At 42.9% G+C, this 16,181-nt stretch overlaps 1 protein-coding gene across 1 annotated transcript in view; it reads right to left on the bottom strand.

Annotated features, from left to right (window-relative positions):
- Window positions 1–15,929, bottom strand: part of LOC137435702 (pleckstrin homology domain-containing family G member 1-like) — a 260,745-nt gene extending 244,816 nt beyond the window's left edge. The window contains exons 1-2 of the mRNA XM_078785132.1: window positions 15,913–15,929; window positions 15,741–15,794 (exon numbers count right to left, since the gene is read on the bottom strand). The gene's annotated coding sequence lies outside the window, so the exon portion shown is untranslated. The remainder of the gene's footprint in view (window positions 1–15,740; window positions 15,795–15,912) is intronic.
- Between the last annotated feature and the right edge of the window lie 252 nt (window positions 15,930–16,181).

Raw genomic sequence — 16,181 nt, 5'->3', positions numbered from 1 at the left:
CCAATCCAAAACCTTGATCTTTTCTACCCCCGCTAATTTCACCCCAAATCCACTTTTTTGAGGTGCCGACTTCTTTCCTGGAAGTCCTTGGTGTCCTTGTGTTTTATGCCTGTCCTGCCTCCCCCCAGGCCCTCTCCCTCCCGCACATCTCCTGATGTCCCTGCTCTCAAATGTTGTGTTTGTGTGCTTCCTCCCCCTCTCTCCCCATCTTGTCGACCGCTCCTCTTTTTATATACTTTGTTTGCTTGATAAATGTTAGCTCTTTCACAAGCCTCGACTCTGTATACAACAAAAAAAAACAAAAACAAAAACATTAAAATTGGGCTTTTTATAAAGATTTGAATGTATGGATCAACCCTCGGAGATCATGGCGACAGGTGGCAGCTTGGATGTCATAAATTACGAATTGTGAGAAAATAACTGTTTGAAAACCCCTATTTAGGTGCAGGGTGGTAAAACATGTTATCCTATAAAGTCTCATGTCGATTAACCTTGGGAGCTCAGAGGAGTATGTTCACAAAGAAACAAACAAACAAACACACGGACATTTCGTTTATATACATATATTTATAATATATATATATATATATATATATAGACAGTCACGTGAAAAAGTAAGTACACCCCATGTAAAGTTTTGACTTTTTCAACATATTTCAACATACACCTATTTGATCTTCATTTCAACAATATTGATAGATAATATAATATAACAATTATCATGAAACATTTACATTTTGTAGTCCATTGTATAATGTAAATAAACATAAATGCAAATTTCGCATGTGGAAAAAGTAAGTACACCCTTGGCTCTAACAGATGGTATTGCCCCCTTTGGCAGAAACAACCTCAAGTAGGCGTTTCCTATAACTGTCTACCAGTCTCTGACATCGACTGGGAGAAATTTTTGCCCACTCCTCCATGCAGAATTCTTTCAGCTGTGCGATGTTTGAGGGGTTTCTTGCATGCACAGCTCGTTTCAAATCCCCCCACAACATCTCGATAGGATTTAGATCCGGGCTTTGACTTGGCCATTCCAGAACCCTCCATTTCTTTCTTTTCAGCCATTCCTTGGTGGATTTACTGGTATGTTTAGGGTCATTGTCATGTTGCAAGGTCCACCTTCGGTTGGGCTTCAACTTTCCGACATATGGCCTCACATTATCCTCAAGCACCCCCTGGTACAATGAAGAATTCATAGTGGATTCCATGATGGTGAGCCCTCCAGGCCCTGATGCAGCAAAGCTGCCCCAAACCATAATATTTCCACCACCATGCTTTACACTTGGTATCAGGTTCTTTTGGTAAAATGCTGTCTTTGGTTTTCGCCAAACATGTCTTCTGGTACTGTGGCCAAATAGCTCTACCTTTGACTCATCTGTCCAGAGCACATTGTTCCAGAAGTGCTGGTCTTTGCCGAGGTGTTCATTTGCAAACTTTAGTCTTGCCCTGATGTTCTTTCTGGACAGCAAAGGTTTCCTCCTGGCACACCTCCCATGTAGATCAAATTTGTGCAGCCTCTTTCTAATGGTAGACTCGTGCACTTTGACATCAACAGTGGCAAGAGCTACCTGTAGGTCCCGTGATGACATTCTGGGGGTTCTTCGAGACTTCTTTCAGCATCTTGCGATCTGCTCTCGGGCTGAACTTGCTGGGGCGGCCTGGCCTGAACAAGTTGGCAGTTGTTTGGAATCTTCTCCACTTGTAGATGATCTTCCGGACAGTCGAATGATTGATTTCAAATTGTTTGGAGATCTTTTTAAATCCCTCCCCAGACTTGTAGGCATCTATAATCTTCTTTCTGAAGGCCTCAGAGAGCTATTTTGATCGAGGCATGGTGACACCGCACACTTCACCAACAAAGACCAAACCAAACTAAATGTCTGAGGTTTAAATAAGACAGGTTCCTCCAAGATCCTCTCTAACGATGTTCTAATCATTTGCACCTGAGCTGATGCACATGATTCTAATTTTAGGTATTTGAAGTAGTGATAAATGTAGGGGTGTACTTACTTTTTCCACATGCGAAATTTGCATTTATGTTTATTTAAATTATACAATGGACTACAAAATGTAAATGTTTCATGATATTTGTTGTATTATATCACCTTTATCTGTCAATATTGTTGAAATGAAGATCAAATAGCTGTATGTTGAAATATGTTGAAATATGTTGAAAAAGTCAAAACTTTACATGGGGTGTACTTACTTTTTCACGTGACTGTATATACTGTATGTATATATATATATATATATATATATATATATATATATATGTATATATATATATATATATATATATATATATATATATATATATATATATATATATAAATATATATATAAATATATATATATATATATATATATATATATATGTAAACATATACATATATACATGTATATATAATTAGTGCTACAACCTTTGACGAAACACCGTGACGTCACTCACGACGTCTGCACTTTCTGTGTGTGAAGCTCCAAAAGAGCCATCCCGCAGAGACAAATCATAAACATGTTAATTCAGATACTGTCACAAGTGCATGAAAAACTCAGTTACCGACATGGTTTTGCCTTTATTGGGGCATCATCAGGGCAATGCAGCGAGCTTCCACACACTTGTGACTCCGGAAACGTTTCGGTTATGTACCAGTACCTGTGCGACTCCATATTGTGGAAAGGTGTATATACATATATATATATATATATATATATATATATATATATATATATATATATATATATATATATATATATAAACATGTATATATATATAGCCAAAAATGTCTGTGACCTTGATATTATCTGATGACCTTGACCTCGTAAGGTTATGAAACCTATTCCATTCGATTTCTCATCATCTGATCTATCGATCTACCTCCCAAATATGTCAAAATCGATGCGATAGTTGCTGAGTTATACACCAATCTAGTTATGCCCCTGTGCGGCGGTGACCATGTTGGATTTCTGCTAATTAAGGGGTGTTAATGAGTTCAAAAGATTGTGCCCTATATCAGATGTTGAAGAAGACATATGAAAGATTATCTGGGCCAAGTTTGGTGATTTCTTTCAAAAGTGCACACACTTACCCAAAAACTTCAGGAGACTATTGGCCCCAAAGCCAAAATGGTACAAGATATGCTCGCTATAAAATCGAAACCTGTTCACTGTTGTGGTATAAGGAACTATGTGGTTCCACAACAGTGACGGGGTTTATATTTGACAGTTATGAGGAGGTGTGGACGGCCCACTTGGGGATGAGGGCATCTGCTCTATGCTGATAACAGCCAAGTAACCAGAACCATGTATGTGCTACTGGTGGCCCCCTCCCCTAGGTAAGTTGATTCATTCAGGTCTAGAATATAAAAATGTTCTCATGCCTCCAGCACTGTAGAATGACCATACAGGTTGAGAATGTAAGAATATTCTCAGCCAATGCCACAGCAGTACACTGTAGTGAATGACAGACAGGGTCTCCTTTGTTTAGCCTGCACGTAGCTAAAAATGTTTTATGCTACTTTAAATATGCTTGTTGTGTTTCTCATTTGGGAAACACCTTTTTATTAGCAAAGATAAATAAATAAATAAATAAATAAATACTATTTATGTTGTCGCACTGAGGGGTCTGACTTACGTCACTTGTTGCACCAGAAGTTTTGCTACTCCTGAAGATCGCCGAGTTTAGTGAATTCACACCGAGTTATTTTATAAATGCAAACTGCGTTCACAAACTTTGAATATATTCAGTGCCCTCTATAAGTATTGGAACAATGACGTCAAATTTGTTATTATTGTGATATACTCAAGAAATTTGATTGATCAAACATTAAAGAGCTGGAAAAGTCTAGTCTTGGTTTTTAGCTTTTTCTTTTGCCTTGGGAGTCTGCCTTTGCAGTCAGTCGGAATAAACCAACATTAAGAATAGAGAACTGTCTTTGAAAGAAAAACAAGCTATTTGGAAGCTGAAAGAACAGAAGAATTCACTTAGAACCATAGCACAAAAATTGGGCATAACAAATACAACAATTTGGAAAATCTTGAAAAAGAATGAAACCACTATTGTACTTAGCAATAGACAACGGCCAGGTCGGCCAAGGAAAACAACTGCAGTTGATGACAGCAACATAGGGGCAATATCCCCAGCACTCACCTGGTAGAAAAAACAGTATACTGCACTGATTAAAGGTATTTTAAACCAATTTCAATGGTTGCTAAAAGACAGGGCAGCATCTCGAATCATACTAACATAATCATAAGACTTTAAACAAACAAACAATAAAATACCTAATTTGGGGGGCAAACCCCCCTCCTCTCCCAACCACATATACCTCCTGAGACCCCGATTTTTCTAATGCCTTGAACAAACATTTGATACATCATGGGTGATTAAGTTTGTGGTGAAGTTTCATCGAAATTGCGTGTGTAGTTTCTGAGAAGAAAGCAAATACCTATTTTGGGGGGCAAACCCCCTTAAACGCCCAAAGAGGCAGATTTTTTTTCATGCCGTGAACAAACATTGGTACATCACGGGTGATGAAGGTTGTGGTGAAGTTTCATCGAAACTATGTGTGTAGTTTCAGAGGAAAAAGTAAATATCTATTTTGGGGGGTCAAACATGGATCCACTTTGACCCCGGTAAACCCCCTTAGACCCCGATCTTTTTTAGGGGTCAAACTTGGATCCACTTTGACCCCGGTAAACCCCCTTAGACCCCGATCTTTTAAAAGCCATGAACAAACTGTAGTCACAACACAACAAATATAATTTGTGCCAAATTTGGTCGCAATCCCACCAGCGGTTTCAGAGAAGAAGTTTCAAGTGTTTACGGACTGACGAACGGACTAACGGATGGAGTGATGGATGGACGACGCACCATCGCATAAGCTCCCCTGAACTTCGTTCCAGGTGAGCTAAAAATCATCAGAGCTGTGAAGAAAACCCCTAAAACAACTGCCAGTAACATCACCAACAACAACCAGAGTGCAGGGGTGAAAGTATCACAATCTACCATTCGCAGAAGACTTCGACAGCAGTTACCAAGGCTACACCGCAAGATGCAAACCTCTTATCAGCACCAAAAATAGAAAGGCCAGATTAGAATTTACCAAGAAGTAACTTACTGAGGTGAGCCAGTGAGTTCTTGAACAAAGTTTTATGGACAGATTAGACCAAGATAAACCTTTACCAAAGTGATGGAAAGGTGAAGGTGTGGAGAAAGGAAGGAACTGTAGATTCAAATCATACTACCTCATCTTTGAAGCATGGTGGAGGTAGTGTCATGGCCTGGCTTAGCATGTCTGCCTCTGGAACTGGCTCACTCATCATTATTGATGACGTAACTAATGATAGCAGCAGAATGAATTCGGAAGTGTACAGAAACATTTTATCTACGTTTGTATGAGAAAATGCCTCCAAACTCATTGGGCAGCGCTTCACTATACAGCAAGACAATGATCCAAAACACACTGCCAACACGACCAAGGAGTTCATCAGAGGAACAAGTAGAAAATTTTAGACTGGCCGAGTCAATCTCCTGATTGAAATCCAACTGAGCATGCATTTCATTTGCTGAAGGGGAGACGAAAGTCAGAAACCCCCAAAACAAACAACAAACGAAAATGGCTGCAGTAAAGGCTTGGCAATGCATCTTAAAGGAAGATACCAAGAGTTTTCTGATGTCAAAGCGTCACAGGCTCGATGGAGTTATCGCATGCAAGGGATATGCAATCAAATACCAACTACGACACTATTTTAATTATGGATTTTAATTTACAGTCATGAAACTTGGGAAAATCTCCAATAGGCACCAGCGACACCCTAACACTTTCACAGTCTTCTCCGCATCCTCAGGATGAAGTTGGATGACAAAATTGCAAACACCACTATCTTTGAGAAATCCACAATGCCACCCCTAAGCACGTTCATGAGGAAAGGATACCTACGATGGTTTCATCATACTCATCATATGAATGATGGCTGCATCCCAAAGGACGTCCTGAATGGTGAGCTCCAAAATGCACCAATAACAATTGGGTGTCCAAAGTTCCACTACAGGACGTCCTGAAAAGAGACCCTGACAATTTCAATGTCGAGAGAGGCAACTGGGAAGAGCTTGCAAAGAGCTGCAGCTCCTAGAGGCAGGCGCTTCATACCAAGTAGCAAAAATGCAAAAGAGAAAGTAGCAAAAAAGCAAAAGAGAAATATAAGGGGACTAAAACGAGAAAGAGGACTAAAAGGAGAAATATTGGTGTCCATCGCCCACTCTCTCTGTGACAAAAAAATTCTCTTATGGACACGGTTAGCATCCTGTAGAGTGTAGAGGAAGGGTACAGGCCGGCCAAGCCAAGTGGCGAGGATGTTGAACATGTTTGTGAGTCATTTGAGGACAGTCCCCACAAGTCCATTCAGATTCAGACGATGATCTTCACAAATGTTGACAATAAAACTTTCAGAAATGTTCTTTGACATGCATCAGACAGAATCATTGTATCCCCATTTTTGTTTTCTTTATCACAGTTCAAATTTGGTACAGTAATTTGTGGACACGCTGTATTCCTCAACATTCAATGGCAGGGGTACAAAGAAAGCCTGGATTCCCGTGAACTGGGATTGGGGACCTAAGCTGGCTACTGGTGGCCAGATCATTATCGCTTTGAATACTACTCGTATCGTTTTTAAATTCACCACGATTAACAAAGTACATATTTTACTATTAAAACTTAGGGGACACCTTAGGGGCCTTTAGGGAGTACCTGGCGCCCCCTGGCTGGATGAGCTTTCCTTGGCGGGGGTTTCGGGCAGTGTTGGACATTGAAAAGCAATAGAGTTATTGACCTCATGGTGGTTACCTTTTGCCTGTGGGCCGGAGGCAGCACTGCCTGCCCCCAACATCCCAACATAAACTGTATAGCGCCCTTTGGTGGCCTCAAAAATGGCCTTCACTACAAGGCCAACGTGTGGTACCGGTACCTTACAACCTTGCCCGGATTCTTAAGTACCTACAACCAAAATGTGCGGCATCTTGGTGCTACGGTTCAGCCGTCAAAGCGTAACAAACAAATGCAAAAACAAACACACACAAACATACAAACAAATTATTTATAAGATACGCTTATTTTGTTTGTTTCTCTGTCTATCCGACGATTTTCTCTTAAACTACTCGACCGGGATCATGAAACCCACATCAATACAAAGGCCTTTGTCCGAAGAGTTCTGGTTGTATGTTATTTTTTTCCATTACGAATGACCTTACAAGTGTTTTTAGCTTACCTAACTGCTATTTTTACTGAAGAATCACGAGATTGGGATTTTAAAACGTTTTTTTATTTACTTTTAACATTGTTCTTAATGAACGGAAAGAAAGGAGAAGAGACTGAGGACTTGAAGGAGAAAGGGGGAGGGAAGGACAGAGTTGGGAGTGGGGATAGGGAGGGGGGAACAGAGAGGGAACAGAGAGTTGGGAGAGTTTTGAGGACTTCGGATTGGGATGGGGGTTGCAGATTTGGGGTTTGGAGGGTGTGCAGTTGTGGACTTGAAGAGGAAAGGGTGAGGTGAGGACTGAAAGTCGGGGTGGGAAGTCAGAGAGGGAACAGAGAGTTGGGAAAGGAGGTTAAGGTTTGGGGTGTAGGAGCTACGGGCTTAGGGTTGGGAGGCAGGGGGTGTTAAGGACTTGAAGAAAGAAGATGTAGGGAAAGACAGAGTTAGGGTGGGGGATCTATCACTTTGTACTTGATGTTGGTGGATATCAGGTGTAACATTTCTCCCATTCAACATTTTAAGTTTCTTTTGCAACAATTTGAATGTGGTCGAATTCTTCAGATCTCAAAATACAGCATAACCTCCCGTCCTGTTCCAGAGAGCTCCCAAAGCCATTCTGTATCAGCAAAATAAGAGAACGGATATTCAGGAGAGGCTTACAATGCCATGACAGGTGAGAATTACTCACGCGAAAGCCACATAGAGGTCTTGTGCTGTGCTGCAATGCGCATACCAGGAAGACTGCGATTTAGGAGCTGTCAATTCTGAAAAACAAGAAAATATAATAAAGCCGTTTTGGAGCAGCCAGTTAAGTCTCAATCCAAGACTCAGCAAAACATTAGTGGGAAGCAAGCAAATACCCGGTAAAAGTGCAACACACCTCTATTTTGCTTTTTAACCATAAGGCTAAAAACACAGTAGGGCATCTAACATGGGAAGAACATGACTTGTGAGATCTTGCAGTACACAAGTATCCGCTCATAGCAAGGGGACATGGAAAGCAGAACAAACTCAAGCAGCAAAGTGTCAGAATTGTTAATGATTCAGCAGTCATTTCAATTCACCATTAGGTGTAAGCATTTTGACCTTTAACCTGCGCCAGGCAGATCAGTTTATGTTTTGTATCCCAATGATAAGCTGGATCTGGATTCGGACCTGAACCTAAATCTAATCAGCTTGTTCTTCTTACCTAACCAACTCATCCCCCAAGTTTAGTCATAACTCGTTCACAACTTTTTGAAATACCATGTTATATATCGGTTTTAGTCCCATCACTCAATGGTGAAGAATCACTTAAGAATTAAATAATTCTCGCATCCGAATCCACATTCAGATCTTCACCAAAATCGAATCAATTCTTCCTTGTCACACATCCAACTGGTCCACCAAGTTTTGTCCAAATCCGTCCATAACTTTTTGAGATATCGTGCTACGTATCGGTTTTATCCCTATCGCTCAATGGTGAAGAATCACTATAGAATTTCTCTGATCTGGATCCGGATTTGGATCTTCACCAAAGCCTAATCATTTCGTTCTCCTTACACACCCAACCTCTCCACCAAGTTTTGTCAGAATCCGTCCACAAATTTTGAAGATATCCTATTATATATCGTTTGAGCCCAATCTCTCAATGGTGAAGAATCACTTAAGAATTAAATAATTCTCGTATCCGAATCCATATTCAGATATTCACCCAAATCGAATCGATTCGTTCTTGTCACATTCCCAACATCTCCACCAAGTTTCGTCCAAATCCGTCCATAACGTTTTGAGATATCCTGAGATATCGTTTTTGGCCCGATCTCCCAATGGTGAAGAGTCACCTAAAACATTCTAGTAGCCGGATCTGAATCCGGATCTTCACCAAAATCTAATAATTTCGTTCTTGTCACATACGCTACATCTCTGCCAAATTTCGTCCGAATCCTTCCACAACTTTTTGAGATATCTTGTTCACAGACAAACAGACAGACAGGGGTGAAAACATAACCTCCATCCACCTTCGGTGGCACAGGTAAAAAACAAAAAATCGTAATTGTGCTCAAATCGGCATGGAAAGTAACCAAAGCCGTTGCATAGAAAATAAAATCCTTCATTTATAGGTGTCACAAAAATTTGCAAATCATCTGGTGAAATAGAGTGAGTAAGGAAGAAATATCAAGGACTAGGAAGTAAAACATCATCGAGGGGAAAAAACAAAGAGGTCGACATGGATTAGGCATGTATTGCTGTGTATGGAAAAAAAAAACATCACAAAAAGAGCGACACCCTGGAAGTCTGAAGGTCGAAGAAGTTGGATGACTTAGAGAGACCTGATAGAGCAAGGTGGAGAAGCGGCTGAGGGAGCGAGAAACCACCTGGACGGAGAACAGTCAGTGGGCCCAAAACGGAAGTGGCGTGACTTCCTCAAGATGCTCCAAATGCCATCAGTCGTGACGACATTGTAAGCAAGTAAGCAAGCAAAGCTCATAATATATTTCACATGTCCTGTCCCTTGTGTTGGCTTAGCATCAATATTGGGGAAGCAGGTGTCATTTAGGTTTTACTCTTTGCATTTCTATCCAATAATATTATTTTGTTCCGCACACAACTGTAACCGAGATAAGACTACACCACCCAACCTTGTGTTGTTCAGCTCACGTGATTTGTTAACAGCATAAAAGAAGAAGGCAGTGGTTTGTGGCACCAAAACCGCCTTGCGGGATGAGTGCTCGAGTCATGAGATAGGCAGTCCGCCGCATGAATAAACCCGGTCTCAGACAACACGGGAAACACAAGAAACTCCGATGACAAAATGGCGATGGGCAAGCTCCTCACCCCAAAATAGCGACGGGAAAGCTCCTCACCCCAAAATGGTGACGGGCAAGCCCCTCACCCTAAAATGGCGACGGGCAAGCTCCTCCAACCCAAAATGGCGACGGGCAAGCTCCTCACCAAAAAATGGCGACGGGCAAGCTCCTCACCCAAAAATGGCGACGGGCAAGCTCTTCGCCCAAAAATGGTGACGGGCAAGCTCCTCACCCAAAAATGGCGACGGGCAAGCTCCTCACCCAAAAATGGCGACGGGCAAGCTCCTCGCCCATAAATGGCGATGGGCGAGCTCCTCACCCCAAAATGGTGATGGACAAGCTCCTCACCCCAAAATAGCGACGGGCAAGCTCCTCACCCAAAAATGGCGACGGGCAAGCCCCTCACCCCAAAATGGTGACGGGCAAGCTCCTCCAACCCAAAATGGCGACGGGCAAGCTCCTCACCCAAAAATGGCGACGGGCAAGCTCCTCACCCCAAAATGGCGATGGACAAGCTCCTCACCCCAAAATAGCGACGGGCAAGCTCCTCACCCAAAAATGGCGACGGGCAAGCCCCTCACCCCAAAATGGTGACGGGCAAGCTCCTCCAACCCAAAATGGCGACGGGCAAGCTCCTCACCCAAAAATGGCGACGGGCAAGCTCCTCACCCCAAAATGGCGACGGGCAAGCTCCTCGCCCAAAAATGGCGACGGGCAAGCTCCTCGCCCAAAAATGGCGACGGGCAAGCTCCTCACCCCAAAATAGCGACGGGCAAGCTCCTCACCCCGAATGGAGCTGACCAAGTAACCTGTAATGTATTTCCTACAGGTATGCGATCAAATTCCCCGGGTTACCACTCCCGGACTGCAACAAAAGCGGCGGAGTGAGGGCACTCAATGCTAATGCAGCCGGAAGCAAAAAATACTGTTTTTCTGAGCAAGAGATTCTCAATCGACCAAAAACGTTGGAAGAACCACCTTTAGAGGCCATTTTCCCCGCAGAGCAGGAGTTAGCCTTTTTTGGGCACCTTGGTCCCCTTTTTGAAGCAATGTTTTATGGCCGGATGCCCTTCCTACCACCAACCCTGTTAGTCACGTCTAGCGACACACAGGGAATTACCAGTTAACCGGTACTCAATTTGCACGACCTCAGAAGGATGACAGGCTGAGTCAACCCCCCTGGTGTTAATGCAGCGATTGGCCGGGATTCAAACCCAGGATCCTAGGTACCCTAACCGCTAAGCCAGCACCAGGCATCGACCAAACAACGTTGGAAAGTTCACATTTCAAACTGACTTTCAGGGGTCAGCTTCATTGGCCTGCCTCTATAATTAAATTAAGTTAAGTCAGCGGCAAAGCAGATCACATGTCCCAGGAATACAAAATCCAATTATTAATTTGTGAAAGCGGTGGGAGTATCTCCCAATGGGGTTTCCTTCTTAGCACTTGCTCCAGCGGGTCATTATTGGCCACTCTTTCCTCACTGACAAGAAACATGACCTGCCGTGTAGACTAAGCCCAAACGACAAAGACAGTCCACAGACAACTGGTGCGTACATATCGGCCAAGCGCAGAACCAAATTGACTGGAGGAAAACGCTGGTCGCCATTTTTTCAGGAAACTGAATGATTATGATGCAGTCCAGGTAACAAACCAACTGAAAAGTCCTCTGTTACATAAAATGGAGGAGACAAAGTGAGATTGTGCTCCTCAACACCTCCAACCTCTATGTGTTTGTACTTTTGCCTACGATTCTCTGTTTCCGAACGTCTACTCTGAAATATTGCTCCATCTGCTTCCTCAGTCCCTGACGACCCTCTCTATCTACCTCCACGATACATACTCAAAATTAAGCTTCCTAAATCCAGGCTGAATGCACACCTCAACACTTCTGTTCTACCGCCTTCCAGAGGCCGTTCTTTTCCATTCATCCCTCCGGGGGTTCATTGAGGCGGTGCACCACAACCTCACGTCATCCCCATCCTGACCCATGATTTTTAATACCCCCATTACCCTTTCCTTACCCAACCATCTTTTTTGCTAGTTTCAGTATTTCCTCACCTCTTCCCTCTCCTATTTTCCCGTTTGTTCATTCCCTTGATGCTTATCCCACCATCAGTTCTATCTGCTCTTCCATGAGCCTCAGTCTTGTAAAGTAAAGAAATTTCAGTGCAAGACCTAGGAGCTCAGCTGGATAAAGGGAATACTCATTTTTCCCACTTTTTGTATACATAGTTGAGGCTTGTGGAAGAGCGAGTACATACAGTGAACGGATCAGGATGTAACAGACACAACAGGACGCAAAACATGCCCGCATTGGGTGGACAAGTTGGACACAGAGTGACAGAGGATGCATGGGGTGGACAAGTTGGACACAGAGGATGCATGGGGTGGACAAGTTGGACACAGACGATGCATGGGGTGGACAGGTTGGACACAGAGGATGCATGCGGTGGACAAGTTGGACACAGACAATGCATGGGGTGGACAAGTTGGACACAGACGATGCATGGGGTGGACAAGTTGGACACAGACGATGCATGGGGTGGACAAGTTGGACACAGACGATGCATGGGGTGGACAAGTTGGACACAGACGATGCATGGAGTGGACAAGTTGGACACAGACGATGCATGGGGTGGACAAGTTGGACACAGAGGATGCATGGGGTGGACATTGGACAATATGGATACAGAAGGATACTCCAAGGAGGGAAAACTGAAAAGTTGGAAGGAGGATGAATTTGGGTGGGTAGAAAAGATCATGGTTTTGGATTGGGGACAATCTGAGATGGTGCTGAACAGGTGATTTGATTGATTGAATAGTATTGTGTATAATTCTATAAGTATGTAACCAATAAAATACTTGTCTTCACGAAGGTTATCGTTTTTATAGACAAATCAATTGAATACCCTTAAGCTTTTCTCTACCGTATGCGTACAATGAATGCACCTAGAGCTGTGCCCTATGAAACCCCTCAAAATATTTTTTTAAAGTCTTTCTTACATTTATGATTCATATTCAAGTTCCCACAGGTGACTCGATGAGGATCATTAAAATTATGTCTTCTTCTTCTTTAATATGCAGTAGAATGCTGCGTGGTAGCATCATTAGCTGAGGGCACGGCCGTGCCGCTGATGCAACACCTTCACATTTGGGTTACGCGCAACGGTACCCACCCTACGGGTGGGGCTTCAATTGGGAAGCCCAAATAAAAAGGCAAAATATCGGAAATTGAAGGCTTTTTTTAAATACGATTCATACAAACATCCGTTGAATTATATCACACGCAAATCATCAAAATCTAAACAGGACATGGCGCCCATTTTGAAAAAAGATTGAATTCTGCAAAACGGAAGCGGCCGCTACACGTCTTTCTCAGTCACACGTTTATGTGTGAAGAGTGCGCGCCGAATCTGTAACACGGAAGCGGCCGCTACACGTCTTTTTCAGTCGCACGTTTATGTGTGAAGAGTGCGCGCCGAATCTGCAAAACGGAAGCGGCTGCTACACGTCTTTCTCAGTCACACGTTTATGTGTGAAGAGTGCGCGCCGAATCTGTAACACGGAAGCGGCCGCTACACCTGTTTCTCAGTCGCTTTGCACACGCTGCCGTGTTACTTCAGAGCCGCACGTTTATATAGGAAGAGTTCGTCAGGAGTCGATCTACTCTCTCCTGGTATGTAGAATAAACAGTATTTGTAGAATTTCAACAAAAGCCACATCACTGTTCATATCGGTAAATATTATTCCACCGTATTTGGAAAAACTGGAAAATTCTAAAACTTTGAAGAATTGGAAAAACAATATAGCCTATTTTAATCCCAGGGGTCCCAGGAATACCCACCCAAAATATCGTTGCAATCGGTTCAGCCGTTTTTGCGGTACCTTCGAACGGACAGACAGACAGACGGACATTTGGTGAATTATAATAAGATTAAGCTGAATTTGTAATTTGTACAGGGTGTCGGCGATAGCTCGCCTACACTTCGGGATGGATGTCATGGCATCTTAACGTCCACCAACTAATGCTGGCAGACGGGACCCCAGTTTAGCGTCTATCCGAGGGATGGCACACACTGGTGAATCTCCCTGTCTGTGAAACACTGGGATGACAGTTTTTAGGTGGGTCGAGATTCAAACCCAGGCTCGACAGCTTTGAGGTGAGTGTGCGGACCTTTAGGGCCTGGGCCATCCTGCCAGCCTGTAATGATAAGATAATGTCATAATAGGAGAGTTGTCCTTTTCAATGCTGATCTCTTGCTCTTCTCATCGATCATGAAAGTATCGATGTCGACATCATCGAATATGTAACCATCATCCTGTAGCTGTATACTGTACACATTCCGCTGTTTTTTTTGGTTTTTTTTAACCAGAAGAGATAAACGTTTTACCATACTAAAATATGCAATTTGCTGTCTGACGATTTTTGACCGCGATACTTTCGATCGTTACTTATCCAATCTCAACCAAACTTGACATGAGGACCAAGGGTCACACACAAAAAAAATGCTGTTTAACACAAAAACGAAATCAAGTTGAAGGAATGAAAACATCCGTCTATGCCTATCACATTGACGAACACACCTCAACAAAGATCTACTGTAATCTATATATCCCACAAGAGTAAATAACACGACCCTTCCTGCCACTTCCGTGGAGTTCATCCCAAGGCGTTTTTTGTGGTGTTTTTCCAAAGACGCTTCTCATTACAAAAGTAATAACAACACTTATGATAATAGCATAATATTAATGATATTACGAAACAATATCGCCACTCCCCCAAGGGGTTTTGTGACGTGCGATATTGCCTCCATTCCCTACCCTTGACACCCTAACGGAAGTAAAAAACAATTTAAAGGGAATTTAGAATGGTGAGGGATGGTCTGATCTTTTCAATGACCTGATATAACATAAGTAATAGTAATAAAAATTGGTCATAATAATAAGGATAATAACATGACTCCCCCTGCCACTCCCGTAGTGAGCAGGTGTACTGTTCTTGTACTGCTCGTACAACACTTCATGCAAACAAGACGACATGACCCATCACTAGCTTTGTCACTATTTACCGACAGTGGTCTTGCATTTTCATATCTAAAAATCCGAATGTTTATTAAAGCTTACCCAGCTAACACAACAACGTCGGCCCAACGTCAGCCCAACGTTGGATCAACGTTCCTTTCCAACGTGTGATTAACGTTGGTCCAACGTTGGCCATGCACTCTATTCCAACATCAGCATGATGTTGGCCCAACGTTCCCTTTCCAAAATCTGATTAACATTGGGCCAACACTTCATTTCAACGTCTGACCAACGTCTGTCTAACGTCAGTCCAACGTTCGGCCAGCACGCCCTTCCAACGTCTACCCACCATTGGCCCAACAACGGGGCTGACATTTCCCCAATGTTCTCCCTACGTTGTTGTGTTAGCTGGGTATAATGGATATGTAACGGCAAAGCTTCCATGAAATGCTCTTGTAATGATTTCAAATGCGTTACATGGAAAGAAATAACATCATGGAAAGGAAAAGCAAAACAAAAGGATGGGAAATGAACCACAGTAAAGAGTAAGCACCTGAAAAAAAATGCATTCTTTTATAAGTAAAGTGTATCAGGGTCAATTTTCTGGAGTTAAAGGTAACATATCGCAAAATAGTAACCGACATGCCCCATTGCCCCCAAAGTACCCACCAGACCAACAGCTGGACCGATTTGGCTTGAATCCGACACAAAGGCGCCATAAGACTGAAAAGAAAACAGAGAGAGGGGGAAATAAATAATAAATAAATGAAGTAAACACACTGGAAGTGTATTCAATATTACTGGAACTTTGGGAAACCTGCATATACAAGGGATAAAGCACCTGTACATTTTTTCCGGTCTCCGAGAGGTCAGAAGGTCAGCAAAGGGGAAAAAGATGCATTCGACGATCGCGAATTACTCTCCAGCTCAGCAACACCAAGGAATACCAGGAAAGCACCTTTGTACCCCATCAGAGCAGGAAGTGTATAAGGGGTGAGGTTTAGCAAGCGTCCTTCTGAAACACTGGCTGCTTTGCGTAGCCCCTTGGACCGCTCCACCCATTTTTGGTAAAAATTTATGGTGGGGCTTGCACCGAGGCAGATCATTGCG

This window comes from Myxine glutinosa, chromosome 9 (assembly GCF_964187855.1).
Source record: "Myxine glutinosa chromosome 9, kmMyxGlut1.1, whole genome shotgun sequence".
Lineage (NCBI taxonomy): Eukaryota > Metazoa > Chordata > Myxini > Myxiniformes > Myxinidae > Myxine > Myxine glutinosa.
This window is presented reverse-complemented; position numbering and strand designations above follow the sequence as displayed.